Below are 22,862 nucleotides of genomic sequence, written 5' to 3'. Positions count from 1 at the left end.
AGCCATGTGTAACTAGGCCACACAGGGAAATTTAAGAGCGCTATTTCTGGGGACAATTGTATCTTCTTCCCAGTCACGTCTCTTATCAATTGTTCTATCATTGTCCAGAAACCACGAATTTCCGGACAGGACCACCAAAGGTGAAGGTATCCGCCCTCTCCTGTTTCGCATCTCCAGCAGTTGTCGTGTGAACTCAATCTCCAGGCCCGAAGCTGCGTTTGTGAGATATACCATCTGGAAACTATCTTATAAGAACTCTCCTGGGTTTTAACGCAACTTGTAGGGCCATGTGAATATTTATAAATGTGCGTTACCTGCGCCTGCGTGAAGGTGCATCCTAAATCTTTTTCCCATCCTAAAATATATGCTCTCTTGAGATTTAGCTCATCTAATATAAGTGTTTGATAGATTATAGAGAGTATTTTAGTGGGTCTGGATGACTTAGCACACAGTGTTTCAAATGAGGTAGGTTTGCGCGTAGTATCCGAAAAATAGTGCATTTTTTTCAGCGTTTCTTTAAGCGTTGAGTACTGTAGGAAATTAAGTTTTGTCAGGTCAGGTCTTTCAAACAATTCTGTTAGTGTAAGAAATGTTCCCTCAATTATCATTTGATCTATTGGGCAGCATTTAGCTCGGTTTCCAATTGTATGAGTTATGATATCAGAGAGGGTTAACAATGGTGAGGAGGGGGTTGATAGGATGCTGTATGTTTTCGACCATATTTTTATGAGTGTACGGGTAAGCGGGTTAGGGTGAGGAGGAAATGGTCGCCCCCCCACAAAGGTTAATAAAAATGGTCTGAGAGGAAAGGGTGAAATTCCTCTTTCTATGTCTATTGCTATGCTGCCTTGGGATTGTCTGATTAGACCAACTGACCTAGATAGTACTGCGGCATAGTAATATTTCCTTATGTCCGGGGCTCCCATCCCCCCTGTTCCTAGGTAAAGTCAATGTGCGGAAGGCTATGCGGGGTTCGTATTTTTCCAGATATATTTAGAAAACAGGGAGTTTACTTTAGTTAAGAAAGTGGACGGTATATGTATGGGCAGTGCTTGGAACATATATGTAAATTTGGGCAATATCAAGCTTTTTATTAAGTTCTTCCTACCCGTCCAAGCGAGATATGGGTCCCTCCAGGATTGGATATTTGCAGCTGCTTGTTTAAGCAGTGGGTAATAGTTGATTTCCAACAGCTCTTTATCTGTCCTTCCTATTTTAATTCCTAGGTAGTTAATGTATCTTTTGGGCCATGCAAATGGGAATGTGTTTTTCGCTTTTTTAAGGATGTTTTGTGGAATATTTAGGTCTAATGCCTCGGATTTGGACATGTTAACCTTGAAATTTGACATATCTCCAAATCTATCCAAAATCCCCAAGAGGGCAGCTAAGCCCCCAAGGGGCTTAGTCATCAAGACCAAGAGGTCGTCAGCAAAAGCCGCCGTTTTATGATGTGTTTTCCCAATTCTGATGCCTTCTATTTCTTGGCACTGTTGTATAGTAGTCAGCAGCGGTTCCATTGTTAGCACGAATAACAAAGGGGACAGTGGGCACCCCTGTCGTGTTCCATTTCTGAAGAAAAATCTGTCGGTCACCGAGCAATTGATTTTTATGCGAGCTGATGGATCCCTATACATCTTCATTATAGTGGAGACCAGTTGGCTCGGGAAACCAAAGCTCCTCATTGTCTCTTCAAGGTAGGTCCAGTCCACCCTATCGAAGGCCTTCTCCGCGTCCGTTCCCAGAAGGACCAGAGGGAGTCTGTTTATTTTCGCATAGTGCATAAGATGCAGTATTTTGTGCGTGTTATCCTTCCCCTCTCTTCCCCCCACAAAACCCGTCTGATTCAGAGAAATTATCGTCGGCAAGAATTCAGCTATCCTGTGAGCCAAAAGACTGGCAAATATCTTCAGATCTACGTTCAATAGTGAGATTGGTCTGTAGCTACTACAGAGCTCCTGATCCTTACCATCTTTGTAAATTAATGAGATTCGTGCTTCCAGTGTCTGTGTGGGGAAACAATCGCCCCCTTGTATATCATTGTACGTTTTCAGCAGGTGCGGGAGGAGAGTGGGTGAAAAATATTTATAATAAGTTATTGGGAGACCATCCGGACCGGAGCCTTACCAGGCCGGCACACCGACAGGGTGGACTGGAGTTCCCCCATGCTAAAAGGCCTGGTCAATTTTTACCGCTGTGATTCTGTCAATTGGGGTAGGTTCAGGCGCGCCAAGAAGGCTCTAATATCATGTCTCCTTTTTAGGTTTTCTGAATCAGACTCAGTTGGGCGTAAATTGTATAGTTGTTTGTAATAGTTTAAGAACTCTACTTCTATTTGTGAGCAGTTGTGCGTGCTTTGTCCGTTGGGTTTATTAATAGCATGTATATAAGTGCGGGCCTGTCGGTGTCTTATCCTAGATAGCATGAGTTTAGAGGCCTTACCTCCGTGCACAAACATCCTATTACGCCATGAAGCGTACCATTTTGCTGATTTTTTGTTTAGCATATCTTTCAATTCCTGTCGTTTTATCGTCAGTTTAGACATCACCTGTGCATTCGTTTGTTTCTTATGTTGTTTTTCCAGGGAATATATTTCATTGTAAAGCTCTGTTATTTCCTGTTGTCTCTTTTTGTTTAGGTATGAGGAAACTGAAATAAGCTCCCCCCTGATGACTGATTTATGTGCTTCCCAAACCACCGGAGTCGGTATTTCCCCTGTATCATTGTGGTCAAAATATTGTGTGATAGTTTTGACGATGCACGCACGTATTTTTGGGCAAGTTAGTATTGATTCGTTTAGTTGCCATGTTCTGTTTATTTTGAAGGATTTCGCGAACGTTATTTGTAATGTAACCACTGAGTGGTCCGAATGTATGTTAGGAAGAATATTAGCAATGCGTGCATTGGAAAAAAGTTGTCTGGGGATAAATATATAGTCCAATCGATGATATGTTCCATGAGGATGGGAATAGTAGGAGTAGTCACGGTCTGTCGGGTGTAAGTATCTCCAAACGTCTAGCATCTGCATAGAACTGAGTTGGATTTTAATTCTAGTGAGATCCTTAAGGGATATTGCACTTTTTCTCGCCGTGGTGTCTAACAAGGGCTCCAGCGCGATATTTAAGTCACCTCCTATGATAAGAGTTCCCTCTCTGAAGTTTTCTATTGCCCTAAGTGTTCTCAGTATCCATTTCAAATGTTTTTTGTTGGGAGCGTAGAGGCTACAGATAGTTGTTAGATTCCCAGCGAGGAGACCTTTAACTAACATATAACGACCGCAAGGGTCTTTCAGAGTGGACTTGGAAGGGTATTCCTCTAGCTATTGCAATTGATACTCCTCTTGAGCCCACTTGTGCTGTAGTGGCATGAAACCATGTATCATAGTAATTTTTTTCAAAGTTGGGTAACTTTTCGGGCTTAAAGTGAGTTTCTTGTATCAATAAGATGTCAGCTTTCTGCTTTTTAAGATGGTCTAGTGTGTGTCGCCTAGGTATTGGCGAGTTAAACCCATTTACATTGAGAGAGGCGAATGTAATTACCTTATCATGGGTAGCCATTGGAGATGGTTTGGTGTCGCGAATGGAGTTGTCGTCTGGAAGCCTGCAGGAATTCTAGAAGGCTCACGATGCAAGGGGAGATACGATGGGGAGAGAGGTGGGTAGGAGAAGAAAGGATATGAGTCAGGAAGGGATAGGAAAAGAAAATTAGATTAAGTTTTTTGAAAAACAAATCTAGTACCAAACAAACAGTAAAGGTCATGGTTTAGCACAGTAACTATGCCATCCAGAGAGAGAATAAAATGAGGTTATTATCACCTCAAACCAACCCAAAAAGAAACTGCAACAAATGAGTCACATCTGGGGATATAACTCTAACATAAATTAACTAACAGTTCTTTATTGACTTCCGGGTTGGTGCAAGACAAGTGGAGTTGAGTCTTTCTAAAGGATCATCGTAATGTGTTGGGGCCAGTGGAGGGCGCCCCCTCATCCCACTTCTTCCTCAGCACCTTTTGAAGATGGGGATTTAGTAGATTTCTTTTTTTGCCATTGGGACTTTGGGGTTCCAGCTAGTTGCCACGGAATTGGGTTTGTCAGGGGGAGTTGCTGGGAGGCCGCGTGAAAGGGTTCCAGGTCTGGGTAGGTCTCCATGGAAATGTCCAGGGCCTTGCACACCTCTTTGATTTCCGGTGATGTTCTAGCCTGGAATTTTCTGTCGCCCGCTGTAATAAAGATCCCAAACGGTAACAGCCAACGGAAGCGATGCCCCTTTTTGAAAAGAGCTTCTGTGAATGGTTTTAAGAGTCTGCGTTTTTTAAGGGTGGTGGCAGATAAATCTTGGAAAAGTCTTATTTGAGAGTCTTCATATTTAACTTCTTGTGTTTCCCGCGCTCTGCGGAGGATTAGGTCCTTTGTTCTGTAGTCTAGGAAATGGCAAATCACATCCCGTGGGGGATCCCCTTGTTTGGGTATGGGGCGAAGAGATCTATGTACTCTGATGATCTCTATGTCATGTGGGTCGTCTTCTAACAATAATTTGTTAAAGATCTCAGTCGAAGCTTTAGTTAGCGCTTCAAATGCCACAGACTCCGGTAGACCCTTGACACGAATATTGTTCCGCCTCTCCCGATTTTCGTGGTCTTCTAGAGTGGAATTAATGGAGTGGATTTGGTTTTCATGTTCATTAAGACAGCTGAGCAAATTGTTGGTCTGTTGTGATAGGGTTGCTTGAGAGGTTTCGACTTATTCGATTCTGTGGCCCTGTTGTGTTAGGTCTTGCTTTATCTCCGCCAACTCTCTGCTTACGGGTTCCATAGCCTGTGCTAGGATCCTTTTAATGAAGGAACGGGTCACCAGTTTCTCTTTTATAGTGCTACCTCTATCAGAGTCACTTTCGAGATCTGAGTCCGTGTCTTCCTCCACTTGAGAGTCAAACAGTTTTGTAGCTTTGTTATGATCCGAATATATTGTTTGCTTTTTTAAGAAGTTGTCTACATTGGCTTGTGTAACCGATTTAGAGACCATAGATGATCCTTTTGGGGTCTTAGTTCCAGTTTTCCCCATGTCTTTAATGAGGCTTAATGAGTTGTAAAATAAATATTGTTCTCCCCCTGTTGGCAATGTAATGGGTTCAGCACAGCATTTTGGTTCCCCCACTAGCTTGCATGGAAGGTATGCTCGTTGGTTTAATTGCAGTTAGTAGCTTAAAGTCTACCCCACTAACTGTATAGAAATGGAAGCTAAACAGAGTCTATTGCAGGGGCAAAGGGGGAGAGGGGGGGTCTGATGTGCGGTCTGCACGAGAGAGCTGGCCTCCAGATTAATCCACCTCAGTGGGTTATGCGGTGTACCTATAGGTGGAGGGATCCGGTATTATTTATGGGGTCCGGTGGGTCAGTGACAGTTACCGCTTACAGGCGGCTGTGCCTAGTGCGCTCTGCGCTGCTGCAGGTGGCTGGGACCTAAGATGGCGCCCGCCCCAGGTCAGGAGTAAACCCCTGCTCGGTGCTGCAGTGCCGGTCTGTAACTCCCGGTGATATGCGGTAGGATCGCCCGCTCGGCGTTCGACTCACCGCCGCTGACAGGGATCTCGGCTCAGCTTCCCAGCGGCTCCGCTTCTTCTGCGCAGAGCTTCAATCAGGTGCGCGCCGACCAGTTAGGCGCGCTTCCCGGGGTCTCTGCTCAGCCACACGGGGTAGCCCAGGATCTCAGCAGGTAGTCTCGCTGCATTCTTGGAGGTAAGTCGGGGCAGGCGGGTCAGACCACAGGTGGGTTCGGGTCACAGCTATTACCTTTGCAGGCCGATCTTCCCGCTCGGCTCTCCCGCCAGGAGCGGCCTCTCAGTTGTTAAAGATGGCGCCCATCTTCACCCCTCATACCACTCTGGGTCTCCGGTCCAGCTCAAGCTTCTGGCTCCTCTCAGGTCGCACTTGCGTTGCCGCTTTTGTGCAGGCAGCTCTGGGGGACACTTCAGTGGTCTTTGTCGCCAATATAAGACCTCCAGATCTTTAGATATTTAGCTTTTTGCAGGAGCTCTCTTCTGGCACGTCTTTCCTCTCGTGCAGTTAGGCCACGCCCCCTTTGAAAAGCTTCTTGATAAATACTCAGAGGCTTTCATTGTATCTGACTGCTGAAGAAAGGGTATTCCAGGTTTATATCCAAGTAGATTATTACCATTTTCCAAGATGTTTGCCGATGTTAAAAGGGCTCTGCAGATATTGATCATAAAGCTTTCAGATGGGTAGTTGTCAGGAGCTGGTATGCTATTAAAGAAACATTAGGGATATGGCCCTCGGGACCTGCATCAAATTTCTCTTGACCTAAATTAATTTTCTTTGGCTGGGATAAGGATTTTTTTTGTAGGCTCATGAGACTCATAATCAGTAGAACTCCCTGAGAAGGAATTTTGGGATGTGGTTTCATCAGACTCTGTGAAATTAGTGTATCCTCACCCATCCCCTGCAGACTGTGAGCCCTCGCGGGCAGGGTCCACCTTCCTTATGTACCTGTGTTCCTTGTTTTTTGCTCATGTTTAATGTATTTGTCTATATCTGCCCCCTTTTCACATGTAAAACACTATGGAATAAATGGCGCTATAAAAATGCATAATAATAATTTTGTTAAATTTTTCTGAGCAGATACTTTCCAGCCCCCCTGATGAATTAGAAGAATTATCTATATCATGATTTACATCCAGCTGTTCTTTTTGATCTATTGTGTCGCTATTGTTTTTAATGGCTGGATCCGAAATAAAGGTCAAATTAGGAGGTAATTTTTGGACTAATTCTTTAAGGTTTTTAATACAAAGAAGCCTGGTTTCTTCTAGTATAGATTGTTGTTCTGACCATAATTGTTTAAAGAGGTCACTTGTTTATGTGTCAGAGGACTGATCGCAGCCATTCCAATTTGTTGATAGAACTCCTTTAATAGATGGGCTACTGCATAATTGACCCCTATTGTCAGGGTTTCTATAAGTGTCCCCTATGAATTTAGGGGAGTCAAAAGAAGGTTTAAGGGTGGCACATCTCTTCGATATAGGAAGAGGTTGTGTGGTGCTATGCAACTGCGTTGGTGTTCCAATCATTATTCCACCAATTCGTATTGGCAGGACTCCCTGTTCCCCTATTGACTCCACATCAGCCCCTTCAGCTTCTGTATCATAGCTTCTGCATAGTTGCCCCTTATTATTGGGGTCAAAATCAGTCTGCCCTTTTGATTTTGCTGCATATATATGGTGGTTCAGGGGTAGCACACCTCTCAAATGTAAGGAGAGGATGTGCAGCACTATATAGCAGTAGTGGTGTATCAATTGCCACTACACATTGCAGCTGAGCATCTCACAGTGGCGGGACTCCCTCCTCCTTCTCCGTTGCCATGACATCCGCTCTGCTCTCCTTATCTTCACATGTGGTCTGCGGAGGAATCTTCGAGCCGCACCGAGCCCCACCTTCCAGCCATCACCGGACTGCGTTGACCTGGTAAGACTTGTCTGACTCTATGGCAGGGGACACATCCTAGGGACCCTCCCCTCACAGTGCTGTGGCCCTTGATCTCACTGCGGACTCCCTGCTCCTCTTCACCTCCTTTTCAGCAAGTGTGGGCGTCACCTGGAGTGTTAGTTTCTTTGCTGGTGGCTGTGCTGACGTCGTCTGGCATCCCATCTCCATATCAACTGATGGCAAATCAGCACGGCCGTTGTCCGTCTTACGTCTTGAATCCCTATAGTCTTGGGGAGCATGTAAGATCCTCCCTGACACCGGAGTAGAAGGTACTTTTTTCACAGAAGTCGGTTTTGCTTTTACTGAGAACTTCTGAGCTCCAGTTCTCTCTGTTCCATATGTGACAGGGGCCTTGAGGGACTTTCCCCTCATATCTGTCTGTGTGGTGGCCATCTTGATTGGAGGCCTTGTTGTAGTCCGCAAAGCTGTAGAGCTTGTTGTCCTTGTAATATCTAGTATAATCTTCATTTTTGTAGTTGTAGATAAGGACCAAAGGTTTTACAAGCCTATAGGTCTATAAGTTCCACTTATTGGACACTGAAAGTAGCTCAAAATAGAGGATTATTCAGGAGCTCTGTGATGGCTCTCCTGCAAACCACGCCCCCCTGCATTTGTCATTCGTGATCAAAAGAATTGTCATGTTAAAATTCAATCATGAAACATGCTGTCACGCCGTTCTGTCTGTATTTGGTTTTCGGCGTAACAATGCATGTTTGCTTTAACCCTTTATTCTTTTCCCCCTAATTTGAGCTGGGATACTGTTGGCTGTTACCTGAATGGAGCCTTCTCAGTTCCCTACTCTGCTGCGCAGTTGTACATGGGTGTTTAGGAATTTGCCCGGCTGCATACCTTCCTCATGTGCAGTACCTGGTTGCTGCTGTGAAGCTGTCCGCGGGTTGTGAGGTCATTTGCAGCTGGTGCATGACTTTCCATGTGGTTCAGTGCATGCAGTTTCAGTCAGGTGCCCTGAGCCTCAGATCCTGCACTGTTTGTGCTGTATTGGTTTCTGTGTATGCTTAGGGCGTGCACGGCCACACCTCCCCTGATTTTATCAGGGTTAGGGTGTGTACTTCAAATGCTGTCCCCAGCCAATTGCTGAGGGGCAGCTCATATATAAAGCTCCCCTGTCCTATGGGCGAGGCCTGAGCTACACTCACAAAGCTCCTGAACTTTGCTATGTGTGTTTGTGTTCCTGCACCTCTCCCGTCTATGTTTTGTTACCAAAGTCCTTGCCTTGATTCCTGTTTTGTCCTGTTCTGGCACCTGTCCTGGAGGCAGTATATCCAGGCCCGAATCCTTGATCCTGTACCTGTCCTGGACCTGAACCTGTCTGAACTGCGTCTGCTGTGACCTTTCTCCTGTAATCCCTCTGCATCTGGAGCCTCACTCCCAGTGACTTTGAGTCTCTTGAAACTGGTATTTCTGCTGAGCATCTACCACTCTGTGCTCTGACTAACATGCGGTGCTAACCCTGTCTGGCTCATTTCCAGTATGGCGGTGTTTGCACCATCACACTTGAGTTGCTTCCTAGCTCCGATGCCCGGAGCCTGACGACCACAGTCTAGAACCTGATGTCCGCTGTCTGGAGCTTGGAGCCTGATGACTCTGGTGGTGCCTGTAGGTCGTGTTGGATGTCCAGAATCGAACGACTCCTGTCTGATGTCTGCCGGTGACCCTGGGTCCAGATGTCCTGATGTCCTGTCTGTACCCTGATGTCCTGCCTATGTCTTTATGACCTCATGGACCCTGATGTCCTGATATCCTGTCTGTTCCCTGATGTCCTGATGTCCTAACTGTGTCTGATATCCTGATGTAACTGATGCCCTGAGCTGCCACGCCAGTGTCCCAGCTGATGACCTGGGCTGCCACGCCAGTGTCCCAGATATCTATCCGGTATTCCTGTGTCCTGATGCCCTGCCTGTGCCCTGATGTCCTGAGGTCTTTCCTGAGTGCAGATATCCTAATGTCCTGTTTGTATCCTGATGTCTTGCCTGCACCCTGATTTCCTCGTGTACTCTGATGTCCTGCCTAGGTCCTGATGTCCCGCCTATGTGTGCCTCGGTGATCCGTTGGTGCCTTGGGGTCCACTGGGTGGTACCCTTCTGAGGTGTGGAATCGGGAGTCTGATATCGTCATGTTTTGTTTATTTACTATGTGACTTTACTTTAGTAAACTTTACTTTCTCTACACCTGAAGTATTGGTGTAATCAAGTCCTTCGTGTCTCTTTCCTTGTCCACATGCTCAGCTGCTACAGAACCCCGGTCATGGCCCTCCCCTAGTTTGGGTAGGCCGGGTCCCCCTCTGCGGTTTAAAGGGTCCATATTGCGTCTCCGGGCCTTCTGAGGTTGGTCGGCTTGGGGGCATCTATGGGCTAGCCCGCATCTGCGGCTGCAGCTGACCGTGACACATGCCATCAGACAGAAGATTCCTGTACACAATAGACAAACAGCTAGTCCACCCCAAATCAGGAAATTCTGTTAACAAACTTTGACATTTTATGGCCGATTTAATGGTATTATCCACCATTTAGAAATTGATGCTTCATCCTACGGATAATTAATAAATTTTAGAATGTGTGAATGTGTAACTCTGACTATTGCCACTACCTACAATCGGCTCATCCTAGTTCCCCATCCTCTTCAATTTTTATTTTCTTGCGGACTTATGGATCTTTTTTAGCAGCGTCCACTTTAAAGAATTGAACAGTATTGCAATACCTTGAATTCCTACTAAAAAAAACCCCACCAGAAATGGCAAATACAAATAAATTATATTTCAAATTTAGAAAACATTTAGCTACTGAAGGACACACCTTATTTATGTTAAAAGTGACCAAGATTTTATTTAAGTTTTTTTGCTGTATTCCAAAAGCTATAACTTTATATGTTCCTATTATTATTGTTTTATCAGACTTTTTTTTTCTATTTTATTTTTAGCATCATGGGAATACTAGGTCGGTCTTTGTTAAGCCAGCACAGAGCGATCAACAGTTTTGTCACCATTATTAAAGAGCAAGGTGATGATTTTTAGAGAAACGGCAATTTAGCATATGAATGTGATCCTAGGATTACACACCAGATTGAGACTGAGTGCAAAACTGGGAATAGTGAGGAGAATTCCCACTAAATACAAAAAAAAGAATCAGGGTTTTGCCATGTCACCATGAGGGCTGTCTTTCAACCAATGCATTGTGGATTTTATTGCATTCATTTTTGTGTGCTTTTATTCAATTTCTTTATGTGGGATGTATTAAAAAGCAATTCTGCAATGTTTTCTTGGTAATTTGTTTAACTATTAACCATGCAATAAAAAGAAAAAGTTTATTCTACAGGTTGTTTTAAATATATGTCTTAAATAGTCTTTGTTTAACCCCTTAACGACCAGGGGTATTTTTGGTTTTGCATTTTCATTTTTTCCTCTCCTTCTTCCAGAGCCATAACTTTTGACAAATGGCCATGTGAGGGCTTGTTTTTTTGTTTTTTTCTGGAACGAGGTTTACTTTTGAATGACACTATTGGTTTTACGATGTCATGTAACAGAAAATTGGAAAAAAATTGGAAAAAAATTCCAAGTGCGGTGAAATTGCACTTGTCTTTTGTTTGGCTTTTTTGCTAGGTTCACTAAATGCTAATGCTGGCCTGCCATTATGATTCTCCAGGTAATTGTCACCAAACATGTCTAGGTTCTTTTTTATCTAAGTGGTGAAAACCCATAGCGTCTCCATTTTTGGGGACCTGGAGCGGGATGAGGGCTTATTTTTTACGCGATAATCTGATGTTTTAATAGATATAATTTTGGTGTGTATACAATATTTTGATTGCCTATTATTGCATTTTGTTGCAATGTTGCAGTGACCAAAAAAAAAGTAATTCTGGCATTTTCATTATTTTTCTCACTACACCGTTTACCAATTGGATAAAAAAAATTTATATCGATATATTTGGAGATTGTTAATGCGCTGATACAAAATATGTGTATTTTTTATTGTTTATTTTTTTTAATGGGTGAAACACTATGTGCACACGTTAAGCTCAATTTTGTGTTTTTTTTCTCTGTATTGTTGCATTCTGTGCAACCCGGGGTGTGGCCTCCCTGTTTCTGAGCTAGAGACTATATAAGGCTTCCCCAGTCTAGTGTTTCACTGGTTGGGCCTAGTCCTTTCGTCTGCCCTTATTCACACTGAGGTCAACATTGACACATGGTATGGTTTTAATATTAGATAGTGTAGGACTGTCCTGATCAGAGTTACCGTGACGAGATGGGATGGCTTTTGTGCTATTTTTTGATCAAAAAACAGTATTACTAAAAACTCTGTGTTATTTAAATGCACTTTTGCTTTTTTACTTAGTTACATCAGGGATTTCATTTACTTTTTTCTCTTGTAGGTTTTAATGTTTTGTGGCCATTGTGAACATGCGTTTAACCTCTGCATGTATACCAACTTAAGTTAAGCTCAATTTTGTAGTAATAGAGGACACGGCACTCAAGGTTTGTTGGAGGTGCACAAGTTAGGTATCCAGCCCATCAATCATAAATAATAAATTACTTGGCACTCAGGAGATAGTTTTTGCAAGATAAGAAGTGAACAATTTGTTTATTAGGTGCATCCAGTTCCACATATTAAACGTTTTCGGTCTGATCATAAGACCTTCATCAGAAATGGTTATTGAGTACTGTAATACATGCGTAGAAAAACACAAAGGAATGTTTTAGAAAAATGATGCACAGAGTAAATACAAATCTAGTACATATTGCTCGACGAAATAAAAAAATAAATAGACATCACTTGTTAAATGATAGACAAAAAACAGTGGCGGTCTAAACGGATCCAGCCTGGTGCTCCGTGAGTTGTGAGCTTCGTAGAAGAAATGCTAAAGACTGTAGACGTGTATAGGAATAATAAAAAGAAGAATATCAAGTCCTGCTAAGGAACCGGGCGAGTGGATTGCGGATTGACCACCCCCAAAGGATACAGAGAGTGTGGTGACCTTCATGACTAGTGGTCGATGGGCTAAGGTGCAAAGTGAACAGCCTAAAATATAAAAACACGAGAATGTAAATAATACATTAATGCCATTGTGCAGGGATTGTGCAATATGCCTGGGCAAAAAGCCCCGTGGGACATTAAGGGCATAAGGACCAGTCCTGAAGTGTGACCACCTAGAGCCTGCAAACATTGATCAAAGAATGGCCAGTAAAAACCACAGAACACCGTGTACTCTGGAGGGATAGTCTAAGAGAGTCCCAAAACTAACTACCTGGATGATGTAGAAAATCTGAAAAGGCCCATAAGGTGCCAGCATCAGAGCAGTCCTGGGAGAGGGAGGGCGCCTAGGGAGGACAGGGAGAGACAGAGGAACACATTGCAAGATGCTGCCTATGTGGCCCAGTGTAGGAATACCCCCCATAAAATAGTCACTGTTACCTGTGAGTCTGAGGGTATGAGAGGCGAGCGCTGTGGGAAGCGAAATAATCGCAGGAGCAGGAGCGCTGTGGAATAAAGGCAGGTAATGGGTAACTAAGTGACTGGGCCGAGGAAAATGCAGAAAAAAGGCGAGCGCCGCTGGACTGGGAAACTGAAAGTACCTGTTACACCGGAGGACGCCGGCGCCGTGCTGCAGAGGCTGCGAGACTCCCGGGGCTGGTGCCAGGCGGCGGCACTTCCGGGTTTAAGTGCGTGCCGCCCGGCGATCACCTGACCCGTCGCGTCATAGGAGACACGTGACCGGGTCGGCTGCACGTGCGCAGAAGGGATAAGACGATCAGGGCTGAAAGGCGCCTGCGCATAAAAAGCCAGTACCAGGACCTAGTGTGAAAGCTGGTGGTGGCCGTATGCAGGGGGGAAGCTGTAGCCACGAGCAGAACCAAACCACAGATGGACCGCTAGAAAAAGGGAGGCTAAACGCTGATAATAGAGCGGGGTGCAGGCCAAGTATAGGGGCACTCTATAGGGAGAACAACCTGATAAAGAGAGGGGGGGGATCTGATGACCTGAGATCAGAGCAAGACCCTAAAGGGTGGTCACACGCAGGTGATATAGAGATCAAGCTAGCACTCTATATCTAAATCGGCATAGTGTATGGATACTGTACCATATGGGGTAGGACCAGTGCTCAGTGCGCAGGGCGTGATTAGCGGTTCTGTGAAGAGAAGTAAAACAAAAGGCAGTTAAAATCAGGACATAATCAGTCAAGCAAGGTCAACACATTCAACAGATGTGCTAACCCCTCATACAATACAAAACAAAGAATTACAAAAAAGCTGAAACATCGTAATCTCTATTTAATCCCTTTGGTTCTAGGGTCTGAAGTGTGTAGATCCAATATGCTTCCCTTCTTTGGAGCATTCTGGTACGGTTTTGTCCCCTTCTAGGGATGTCCACCTGTTCTAGAACCTGGAACCGGAGTTGGGCAATGCTGTGGTTTTTTATGGCAAAATGATGTGGGAGGGGGAGATGTGTCTTGTTACATCGGATGGTGGATTTATGTTGGGCCACCCTGTCCCTCACTGCTTGCGTGGTCTCGCCCACGTAGGCTAGACCGCATGGGCATTTGATGAGATAGACCACAAATGTGGACTCACAGGTGTAAAAACCTTTTATGGGAATGGCCTTACCAGTTTGTGGGTGAAACACAGAGGAACCCTTTTGTACATTACTGCACTGTAGACAGTTGAGGCAAGGGAATGTACCACGTTTCTGGGTTTGAAGAAAAGTTTGTTTTGGGACCACTAAGCCTGAGCCAATATCCGCCTTGACTAACCTGTCCTTGAGGTTCCTAGCTCGCTTGAAGCATGGTAGGAACGGTACTTTGAATTCTGGAACTGTCGGGTAGCTTTTGGATAAAATATTCCAATGTCTCCTAATGGTGGACTGTACTAGGCCCGAGAATGGATGAAAGGTAGACACAAAGGGGATTCTCTTTTGATTATCCTTGGGTTTGCTGTGTGATAAGTTCTGCTTGGCATCTGTCAATACCCCCTGGGGGTAACCCCTATCAGTGAATTTTTGTTCCATCTCCATGAGTCTAGTTTTTTTTATATCCATATCGGAGACAATCCTGTCTACCCTGTGAAACTGTGATTTGGGGATGGATCTCTTGATGGAGGGTGGGTGGCAGCTGGAAAAATGCAGTAGACCATTACGATCAGTAGGTTTTGTAAATATATCAATACCCAAACGACCCTCCCTCTCCTTGTATACCAGGGTGTCCAGAAAACTCATTTTGTGCGTGTCATGTTGTATGGTAAATTTGAGTTCAGGCCAGATGCTGTTAATGTGTTGGTCAAAAGGCAAGAGTGACTCAATAGGGCCATCCCCGACGCAAAATATATCATCGATATATCTCTGCAAAACCCTGCAGTGAGCCGTAAATAAAGGGTGATTGTACACAAAGTCACTTTCAAAAGCCGTCATGTATGCTATTGCGTAAGGGGGCGCTACGTTCGCGCCCATGGCTGTACCTTGTTGTTGGGCATAGAAAGTGTCCTGAAACATGAAGTAATTTTCTTTGAGTACTATGCCCAAAAGATCGGCACAGAAGTGATGAATTTTGATGTCCACTCTGTTCTCACTCAGAAGTCTATCTGTGGCTGCTAGGCCCTTCTCATGTATTAATGAAGTATATAAACTGTTGACATCCCAGGTGATAAGCAGGGAAGAGGGAGCTAAGGGGCCCAATGATTTGATGATTTGAATGAAGTCACTAGTATCCAGTAAGAAGGAGCGGGTGGTCTTAACCAGTGGGGTTAGAATTTTTTCCAGTACCATAGATAGAGGTGACAGGACTGAATCGGTCAGGGACACGATGGGACGACCAGGTGGTTTGACTAATCTCTTATGTATTTTAGGTAAAATATAAAATATGGGAGTGATGGGGTCCCTTTTGATGAGGAAATACCTCATCTTACTGTCGATAGTGCCTGCCTGGAAGTGAAATTCCACAATGGGTGCAATTTTTTGGACTATCTGATTCAAAGGGTTATGTGGTATTACCCTGTATACTGTAGTGTCCCCCAATTGCCTAAACACTTCCTCAAGGTAATCAGCTCTGTCCATGACCACCGTTGCCCCGCCCTTATCTGCTGGTTTAAATATCAAAGATTTATCCGACGCCAGATGCTCCAGTGAAACTCTCTCTGAGTATGAGAGATTAGTGTGGAACTGGAACTTTCCTCGGTACATCTCCCGAGTTAATGTATGAATGTCTCTCTCAACAAGGGAAACAAAAGTTTCCACCAGTGGGTTTGACCGTGGTGGCATGTAGGAGCTATGGGTCCGTAGCCCCAGATTGCGGAGTTCAAGTAGGGTCTTGTCCTGTCTTGAAGGGTTCAAGGCAGGAGGTTGCTCTGAGAAATGGACACGTAGTCTGAGGTTACGGTAGAACCTCTGTAGATCCATGCTGAGTTCAAAGGAGTTGAACTTATACATAGGGCAGAAGGACAAGCCCTTTTGAAGAACGGACAATTGATGAGTGTCCAAGTTTTTTGAGGAAATGTTCACTACCAGTGGGAGGTCCTTACCTGCGAGCGTGTTGCCATCTGGTTTCTGGGTTCCCCGGTGGCATTGGCCCCCCCCGCCTCGTTTTCCCTTTTGACGGCCGCGGTTGTTTCCTAAAAAAGATGAATGGGAGGCAGAAGGGTTTAAGGTTCCGGGCCTGCTGTCGGTGGAAACAGAAGAGCTTAGAGAGCTGTGTCGCCTGGTGGAACGCCGAACATCCCGCCACTGGTAAACACGGTTCTGTAGATAGTCCTCGGTGTCTCTCAGGAACTTTGATCTTTTCTTCTTTTCTAGTTCTGATCTGTGTGACCGTAACATTTCTTGATTCTTCGTCTTGAGTTCCTGGAACTCCTCCTGGGGCATAGTACTGGTCAGTTGGTTCTCGATGGCGCTTATCTGGGCATTTACCGTATCCAGGTTCTTTTGGAGGTACGAGAGGGTTAGGGTCATCAGGTCTGCCGAACATTTGTTCAGGATGTGTTCGAACTTGGTGCAGTAGTCTTTATCCTCTCTGAAGAAGGTCGGTTGTAGAGGGACCCGTAGGCCCCGCGGGATCCTCTGGACCCGGAGATATTCAGCTATTGTAATAATATGCAGTTCTAGGTTAACTGCTCGTCTAGACTCACGTTCCAAGTCGCGATTCTTGAGTTCTTTGGTAGGAATTTGTAGGAAATCGCTAGGTGCGGTTACTTTGGAGAGGATTTCTGCCGCTTCTGTAGCGTTGAAGGAGAAGGTCTCACTCGACATCGTTCGAGGTGCTCGTGTAAGGATAAAGCATGTAGTAATAGAGGACACGGCACTCAAGGTTTGTTGGAGGTGCACAAGTTAGGTATCCAACCCATCAATCATAAATAATAAATTACTAGGCACTCAGGAGATAGTTTTTGCAAGATAAGAAGTGAACAATTTGTTTATTAGGTGCATCCAGTTCCACATATTAAACGTTTTCGGTCTAATCATAAGACCTTCATCAGAAATGGTTATTGAGTACTGTAATACATGCATAGAAAAACACAAAGGAATGTTTTAGAAAAATGATGCACAGAGTAAATACAAATCTAGTACATATTGCTCGACGAAATCAAAAAATAAATAGACATCACTTGTTAAATGATAGACAAAAAACAGTGGCGGTCTAAATGGATCCAGCCTGGTGCTCCATGAGTTGTGAGCTTCGTAGAAGAAATGCTAAAGACTGTAGACGTGTATAGGAATAATAAAAAGAAGAATATCAAGTCCTGCTAAGGAATCGGGCGAGTGGATTGCGGATTGACCACCCCCAAAGGATACAGAGAGTGCGGTGACCTTCATGACTAGTGGTCGATGGGCTAAGGTGCAAAGTGAACAGCCTAAAATATAAAAACACGAGAATGTAAATAATACATTAATGCCATTGTGCAGGGATTGTGCAATATGCCAGGACTGCTCTGATGCTGGCACCTTATGGGCCTTTTCAGATTTTCTACATCATCCAGGTAGTTAGTTTTGGGACTCTCTTAGACTATCCCTCCAGAGTACACGGTGTTCTGTGGTTTTTACTGGCCATTCTTTGATCAATGTTTGCAGGCTCTAGATGGTCACACTTCAGGACTGGTCCTTATGCCCTTAAGGTCCCACGGGGCTTTTTGCCCAGGCATATTGCACAATCCCTGCACAATGGCATTAATGTATTATTTACATTCTCGTGTTTTTATATTTTAGGCTGTTCACTTTGCACCTTAGCCCATCGACCACTAGTCATGAAGGTCACCACACTCTCTGTATCCTTTGGGGGTGGTCAATCCGCAATCCACTCGCCCGGTTCCTTAGCAGGACTTGATATTCTTCTTTTTATTATTCCTATACACGTCTACAGTCTTTAGCATTTCTTCTACGAAGCTCACAACTCACGGAGCACCAGGCTGGATCCGTTTAGACCGCCACTGTTTTTTGTCAATCATTTAACAAGTGATGTCTATTTATTTTTTGATTTCGTCGAGCAATATGTACTAGATTTGTATTTACTCTGTGCATCATTTTTCTAAAACATTCCTTTGTGTTTTTCTACGCATGTATTACAGTACTCAATAACCATTTCTGATGAAGGTCTTATGATTAGACCGAAAACGTTTAATATGTGGAACTGGATGCACCTAATAAACAAATTGTTCAATTCTTATCTTGCAAAAACTATCTCCTGAGTGCCAAGTAATTTATTATTTAAGCTCAATTTTGTGTTTTTTTTTTTGTTGTTTTTTTTTTTATGTGCACATGTTGCGGGTCCGCAGCAGTTTCCATTGCGTTTACAGTAAACATGTAAACCAATGGGAAACCACAAACCGCTGTGCACATGCTGCGGGAAAAACTGTGCAGAAACGCAGCGGTTTACAATCCGCAGCATGTCACTTCTTTGTGCAGAATCGCAGCGATTCTGCACACATAGGAATGCATTGATCTGCTTACTTCCCGCATGGGGCTATGCCCACCATGCGGGAAGTAAGCGGATAATGTGCGGTACTACTCGGGGTGGAGGAGAGGAGACTCTCCTTCAGGCCCTGGGAACCATATTTGTGGTAAAAAAAAGAATTAAAATAAAAGATAATGATATACTCACCTCTCAGCGCTGTACGCGGCCGTCCCTGTCTCAGGTTGCTATGCGAGCAGGGCCTGCGGTGACATCACGGTCACATGACCGTGACATCACGAAGGTCCTTCTCGCATAGCATCTTTGGAACCAGACCGCCGCGTGCAGCGCCGAGGAGATCGGGACATCAGAGGGTGAGTATAGCCATTTTTTAAATTATTTTTAACGTTACTATTGATGCTGCATATGCCGCATCAATAGTAAAACAAGTGCAGGAGTAAAACCCGCAGCGGAAACCGCAAGACAAACCGTGATAAATCTGCAGGGATAACCACATCGGTTTTTCCCTGCAGATTTATCAAATCCACTGCAGGAGAACCCGCAGAGGACCGGCCTACATGTGCACATAGCCTTAAGGCTATGTGCACATGGAAATGTGGTGCAGAATTTTCTGCACTAAATCTGCATCTGCAGATTTGATGCAGTTTCTGCGCAGTTTCTGTGCAGTACAATGTAAATCAATGTGAAAAAAAGCTGTGCAGAAAAATCTGCGCAGAACTGCACAAAAGAAGCGTCGAGCACTTCTTTGAAATCTGCAGCGTTTCTGTGCATTTTTTTCTGCACCATGTGCACAGCTTTTTTTTTCACATTGATTTACATTGTACTGTAAATCACAGTGCAGTTCTGCAGCAGAAAAATCTGCTGCAGTTCTGCACCAATTGTGCACTAAATCTGCATCGTGTGCACATACCCTTAGCCATTTTTTTATATATATATTTTTTTTTTACTTGCTTCAATAGTCTTCATGGGAGACTGGAAGCTGCACTTGTCCAACCGCCTCTGCTACATAGAGCAGGGATGCAGTCCTGCTCTATGTAGCACAAATGCTTACTTGCTATGAGCGCCGACCACAAGGTGTCACTCATAGCGATCCAGCAATGACAACCACAGGGGTCTCCTTTTGACCCCGGGTTGTCATGCCAATCCATCTACGACCCGTGGTCATGTGACACAGACACTGATGGGAGGAGATAATGTTGAATAACACTGGGGCCAGGACCAAGCCTTGTGGTACCCTTCCTGAAACACTCTTCCAAATGGATGTGCATCCATTTATTACCACTCAATGAGTATGCTCACTGAGCCAGTTATGAATCAACTGAACCATAGCCTTGTCAATCTTATACTTGCATCCATAAACATAAAAAAAAAATACCATGAAGAAACAACCTAACCAAGACCAGTCAGATGACACATGCACTAGCAGGATGCAACTGGCCTCCATTATATATCCTGGGGCAGCACTGGTGCAAGCTATTGATAAAAGCAGCCACTTACAATCCTACCAAAATTATGGAGAGGGTAGCTGCCCAGAAGAAAAAAATGCACAGTAATACTGTTTAAGTAGGACGCCATTTATGTAGATATGTGTGATGCAAGATGTCTGGTTCGCAGCCAATTAATGATGCCCAAAATAATTGGGCCGGCTGCATCCTGATATTGCATGTGTCATCTGACTGGTCTTGGTTAGGTTGTTCCCTCACGATATTTTTCAATCTTATAATTGGTCATATTTTCATTAATAAAATGCTTTGCTGAAGTCGAGATATACTAAATTATAATTATAGATTATACTATAATCTTTATTTTTGTATAGGGCAAACATATTCTGCAGCGCTTTACAGCTTGCAAACATTATCATCGCTGTCCCCAATGGGGCTCACAATCTAAATTCCCTATCAGTATGTCTTTTGAATGCGAGAGGAAACTAGAGAACCCGGAGGAAACCCAAGCAAACATGGGGAGAACATACAAACTCATTGCAGATGATGTCCTTGGTGGGATTTGAACCCAGGACTCCAACACTGCAAGCTGCAGTGCTAACCACTGAGCTACCATGCTGCCCAATGTCTACTGCATTTCCCTTATCCACCCAGTCAGTGATTCCATCATAGAAGGAAACTAAATTAGTCTGGCATGACTTGTTTTCTGCAAACCAATGCTGGCTCTTTTTAATTACTGCATTTTTATCCAAGTACATGCCCTTTAATAATTTGCTCAAAGACTTTCCCTGTTGTAAGGCTTAGGGTACCGTCACACAGTGGCATTTTGATCGCTACGACGGCACGATCCGTGACGCTCCAGCATCGTAACAATATCGCTCCAGCGTTGTAGACTGCTGTCACACTTTGCAATGTACAACGCTGGAGCGATAATTTCATGACGTATGTGCGATATAGAAGCCGTTGGTTATTATGCGCACATCGTATACAATATCGTGCACACCTTTGTTACACCATGCGATCATGCCGCCACAGCGGGACACTAGACGACGAAAGAAAGTTTCAAACGATCTGCTACGACGTACGATTCTCAGCGGGGTCCCTGATCGCAGGAGTGTGTCAGACACAGCGAGATCGCTGGAACGTCACGGATATATCGCTGGAACGTCACAAATCGTGCCGTCGTAGCGATCAAAATGCCACTGTGTGACGGTACCCTTACTGGCCTGTAATTTCCAAGCACTATCTATCTTCTTACCTTTTTTGAAGATAAGGACATTTGCCTTTCTCCAATCATTTTCTGTTTTCTAGACATTTTCAAAGATTCTGGCTCGTATTTCGCAATTTCCTCCTTTATCAGTACCCTAGGATATAATTCATCTGGCCAGGAGATTTAAATTAATTTAAATTATCTAAGTGTTCCCTCACTATATCTTTGTTTATAGATAGTGTGAATTCTTTTATTCCTTCAATAGTACAGTAAAGATCAATTGATATTACATTTGCTTTCTTAGAAAACACAAATGGAATGCTTTACACTTTTCATCCTGTAAAAATCCTATGGCATTGTTAACCTTTCTTTTGCTCTTGATATACCTCCAAAATCCTTTTTATTGCTTTGGGTCTCTCCGGCAAGCATTTATTTTTCCCTTTTTAAAAAAGACCTTAATTTCAACACTGAAACTGTGTTTACTTGTGTTATCTCGTTGTGTATGTCCTATTCTAATGTATAATGTATAATGTTCTTCTGTCAACAAACTGTCATGTCAACTATGGAATTCCTTTATGATTTTTATGATTTAAGTTGTGCTGCTGTGATACCATAATTTCCCACGGGATCAATAAAGTGTATCGTATCGTATCGTATCGTATCTTTGTCTAATATTTAAATTTTGTTTGCTGATCTGAAACATTAAAGTATGATAAACATGCAAAGGAATAGGAAATCAGAAAATTTACAAATACTTTTTCACACAACTGTATGTGTATGTATACAGTGGATACGGAAATAATTTTTCACTTTTTGTTTCATTGCAGCCATTTGGTAAATTGGAAAAAAGCTCATTTTTTTTCTTATTAACGTACACTCTGCACCCCATCTTGATTGAAAAAAAAAACAGAAATGTGGACATTTTTGCAAATTTATTAAAAAAGAAAAACTGAAATATCACATGGTCATAAGTAGAGTTGAGCGACTTTTACTTTTTTCGGATTGAGTCGGGTTTCGCGAAACACGACTTTGTCAAAAGTCGGGGCGGGTGAAATTGGCTGATTATTGCGAAAATTTGGGGGCCGACTGAAACACGAAACCCAATGCAAGTCAATGGGGAATCAAAGTCGGCAGTGAGTGGAAGAGGAAAAACCCTTACAGTGCCCATTTTAATGCCCAAAACATCAATTCTTATTAAGCTTGTCAATCTTAATTTAATTTATAATACTAGTTAGGCATTGAAAACTGGGGGTCATTTGGCTAAAGTTGTGGGGGAGTAGGGCTGGCTCAAGATTTTTGTGGGCCCAGGAAATGCAGAATACATCACGGCGGTGGAGCAGGGAGAGGTAAGTATTTCAACTTTGCAAGTGCTGTGATCCTGAGCAAGCAGGGGGGGCACTCGTTGGCACTGGCACAGGGCCCCTCATAGTACGGCGGTGTGTTTTGACGGCGGGTGGCACCTCCCACTGGCAGAGACACTTTTGCGTACTATGAGGGGCCCTGTGCCAGTGACATCGCCAACGAGTATGCCCCCCCACCTGATGAAGGAAACTGCACTTTCATCTGCACCTTCCTCTTTGTCTCCGTGTAAGGTGGTATAGTATGCGGGAAGGGGATCCTGACTTTCAGCAGGGTCAGATTCTGGCTGTGTAGAGTGCAAAGGGAATGTAGTGGTCTGGGTCAATGTACCAGCAGACTCATCTAGCAGTGGCTGGGCAATGGGCAGGAGGAGGAGGAAACGCATATATAGGCCCAAATAATAAAGTAGGCTAAATGCAGTTCAAAATTGGTAACAGGACTAAACAGGCGGCAT

The sequence above is a fragment of the Ranitomeya imitator genome, chromosome 1 (assembly GCF_032444005.1).
Source record: "Ranitomeya imitator isolate aRanImi1 chromosome 1, aRanImi1.pri, whole genome shotgun sequence".
Taxonomy (NCBI): domain Eukaryota; kingdom Metazoa; phylum Chordata; class Amphibia; order Anura; family Dendrobatidae; genus Ranitomeya; species Ranitomeya imitator.
Note: the sequence above shows the minus strand (reverse complement) of the source record.